Raw genomic sequence first — 4,239 nt, 5'->3', positions numbered from 1 at the left:
GAATGTTTGTCAAAATTGACAGTAATTGGCATTATCAACCATCTTAGAATTTTAATGCTCTATCTCACTTGAATGTATGTTTGATTTGTTAACATCTATTGCATATTATTAAGGGGAGCTGCACCTTAATACTTGTTTATATTTGAATGCATGTTTATATGATGCATATGCGTAGGGGGAGCATGTTTTAGTCTTGACTACATGCTTATTATTTTGTCTTAAGTATACCCTTAAGGGAAGTTGTTTTTCCCACACTCTTTGTCAATGTTAAAAAGGGAGAAAGACAATATAGATATTTTTAACCCCACTTTTTGCTATTAACAAAGGGGGAGAAATTGTGAAATGATTCTCCAACTTATTGATAATTGATTATTTATTTTATTTGAGAATCATCTATTTGTCATCATGAAAAAGGGGGAGATTGTTAGAGATATGCCCACACTCCTATAGATGGTTTTGATGATAAAAAAAAATATGAAGGTATTTCACAATTTACCTTCAAGTATTGCTTTGTAGAGACTTCATATCAAATATCGAATTTGATGAATGAAAAGAGGAATAAAGATTGAAGTCATCAAATGAAGAGTACAACAAGTTGGTATCAATGCTTGAAGAAGGTATTAGAAGAATTCAAGCTTCAAAATGCCAAGATATAAAGCTCAAAGATATGGAATTGCAATCAAGAAAAATGGAAGAAGAAGTGCCAAGAGTGGAAATAAAGATAAAGACTTCAAGGTTCAAGTGGAAAAGAAGACCTCTACGATAGAATGGTTATTTATGTGTAATCTGTAAACTTTCATATATACGTGCATGCACCTCATGCATTGCATAGCATCATACTAAAATGACCTTAGGACATACCTTAGCAAGTATGAAAGTCCTTAGGTGGTATGGAACATAGTAGGAGAAATATGTTCTAGTAATATTCTTTGAAAACCACAATGACCTGACTCAAGGGCATTTTGGGTAACTTTAAAATTAGTATCAGGAGATGGACCCTTCATAAAAGTTATAGAATATTGAGTCAAGATTCCAACACAACTAGAATTGGATTAATCCAAAGTCATATAAAAAAGTTATGGCCAAATTACTAGTGACTGGTTAGTACAAAAATTGTCTGTCAAATTCGGACAGAACTGTAGGCGGTCGACCGGATGGAAGCCCCGGTTGATAGGAATTGTTCAAGGCCATAGCCGGTTGACCATATGAAAGTTCTAGTCAATTGAAATATGCCTGGAACACCTCTAACAGCTAGTTTTAAACTCCAACGGCTCCTTTTGGTCAACCAGCTATCAATGGCGGTCGACCGGTGGACCCAGAATATGACTGTTAGAGCCTGATTTACTGTCTAAAATGATCACCTAAGATCACCTATAAATACCTCTAATACTATTCATTAACTAATAAGTAATCTTAACTTTGGAGGAGCATAATTTAAGCATTAGAAGTGAGAATTGGTCTACACCAACTTTGAGTTCAAGTTCTTCATTTTTCATTCAAGAGAAACTCAAGACCATCTACAAGTCTTCATCTACATTTTTGCATTTGTATTACAAGAATTACAAAAACTTTTAAGGTGCATTCTATCATCATTGCATATTTCATTTGCACCACACTATAGGTAATCATCTATTATTCCACTTCTCTTATTTCTCTATTTTTACATTAAGTTTAGACTGTACTTAGGCTTTCGTAAAGGATTCTCTTATTCTTAAAAGAGTGTAAGGTGCCTCTCTACCTTAAAGGAGATTGTAAGGTGCCTCTCTATTTGTAAAGGAGATTATAAAGGCACCTCTTTGCTTGTAAAGGGAATTCTAAGGATACTCTTATCCATAAAATATTGTAAAGGTTTTCTTTCCTACCTACTGTACTGAAAGGGAGAACTAGTGGACCTTATAAGAGGATTCTTGTAGGGAGTGGACTAGACTCGGATTGAGTCAAACCACTATAAATCTTGTGTTGTGTGATTGTCTCTATTTTTAATTATTTCACATTATTTTTAACTTGCAATAACACTTGGGGATATTATTTCAAAAAGATTAAATTTACACTAGTATAACCTATGCACCCCCTTTAGGTTATTTCATGTCGATCTTTTCTAGAGGCAGAGACCGTCTACATCTGTTGACCCCTATAGGCCCATAGGTAAAATCCATCCTTTGCTTCTTCCTGCTTTTACCATTACTTTGAATTGCTTACTCATTTCTTATTTACGGCACTGCGAACATCCTGCCATCCCCCTCCCTCAGGTCACTCATTCTGTTGGAGCTTCCATTGCTAGGTTGAATTCCTACTTGGATGGGCCCATTTATCATATGGCTATAGTACCATTTTTGGGATTCCTTGGATGGTCGTATATTGATGCACACACTACATCGATCCTGAAGATGTTTCATCGATCGACCGAGCAGGATATGAAGCTAGGCCTTCTAATCTCTTTTGACTGTGTGAGTATCCCCACTTTTTCCTTCCTCTTTCCTTTCCAGACTCTATGTAATTAACGTATTTTCCATATGTATCTCCGAATGCATATGCAGAGATTTATCGGATGCATTTCAGCCTAGGTCAGTGCCTGTACTATCATACAGAGCATATTTGGGATCAGGTAATTTCTATTCCTTTGGCCTTTTCCCACGTCTTGGTTTTAGTACTAACCTCAGCCTCGTTTCCAGGACTTGGAGCTAGTTGCGAAGGGTAGGGAGATTGATGAGCTTTAGTAGAGGGTGTAGTAACTTGAGCTTGAGTTGGGCATGTGGGAGGACAAGCTCCTTTTTAATGAGGAGGGTAGGGGTCCACAACATTAGAGCTTCTTTTCTTTTTCTTCTTTCTCTCATGTTTTGTACATGACTTATCGAATATAGTTGTAAAGAGAAAACATTTTAGCTAAACACATTTATACACATTTGTATATTTCTTACTTTATTTATTTAATTGTATATTATTCAACCAGGATCCAATCCACGCCTCAAATTTCCCGTCATTAGTGAGACCGAAGATATTGTATTGCAAATTTAAACAACTCAAGTTATTACAAGACACAAATTTTGAGTAATGCCTTATTACAATTGAGAAAGGAAGGTAACAACTTGAGGGAACAACTCTTGAGGTTGGTAGAAGTTCATGAGTTCTACGAAGTCACCCTACCACAGTTCATACTGTTACATACTATAGGAAGGAAAGTAGTTAGACGTGTGAGTTAACCCCATCAACCTAACATAACTACAACCGGGGATCTTCATTAAGAACCCATAGCCCAGTGAAAGTTCCATCTTATACTCTCATGAGTCTTGTTTTGTAAATATTCCTCCCAATTAGTAATGGATTCGAACTCTAAACCTTCTCTTTTGTCTTGGTAACTGGAGATCTTCAAATGGTCACTAAGCAGGGGTCTTGCTAATTGCATCCTTTCCATCAACTATAATTGGAATATGATTGGGCATCCCATGTAATAATCTGTTCTGATCTTTTGATTAAACTTCATCTCATCAAATCCCTTGAATGTTTTCGCCAAGATCGTGGGGACCAGGTCACAGCCTCCCAAGACTTCCATAGTAACTGTGTGTGCAACACAACCTGGTGTGCGAAGGAGATATCGAGTTATAATGCAGAAAAAGATATACATTGATTGACATTGGTGGTGAACTCCTTCCAATGGCGGAATCCAGGAGAAGGTCCTTGATACTTTCAAAATGTTGATTTTCCCATAGGTCACAAATTGCTTCATCTCCTTCTTTTCCAATCTGAAGAAGTCTTGAATCTCCTATGTGTAATATTTTTTCAATGATGAATGAAAAGGTTTCCCTGAAGGCAAGGATAATAGACAAGCTCTGAATTCTTCTATGGTAAGACAAATTTCAATCGTCCCGAACTTGAACATATGTAGATTGTTGTCCTAGTGTCGGGGGACTTATCACAACAAAGTATGGTGTAATTTCATGTATCCAATTTTTCAAAGCACTTGTATGTTCGTGTCTTCTAGCAGCTTCGGCTCTTTCCAGTCCATCTTTAATGTCCATTTCCATAATGTCTCGTCCAAAGAGTCCCTGATTTCCACTCCAGTGAGTAACTTAATGGTTAGGATGAGAAATAAAACAACTTTCAAAACCTACTCAACTACTCAAAATTCAAGAATATATTTACCACCGTTTACTTATTGCACAAAGACTTTCCTATTTACAGGAAGATCAAGGGTGAAAAACAAGAGAGCCTTGATTGATGAAGTCAGATGGTGATGTTCAT

Source organism: Macadamia integrifolia, chromosome 10 (genome assembly GCF_013358625.1).
Source record: "Macadamia integrifolia cultivar HAES 741 chromosome 10, SCU_Mint_v3, whole genome shotgun sequence".
NCBI lineage: Eukaryota > Viridiplantae > Streptophyta > Magnoliopsida > Proteales > Proteaceae > Macadamia > Macadamia integrifolia.
This window is presented reverse-complemented; position numbering follows the sequence as displayed.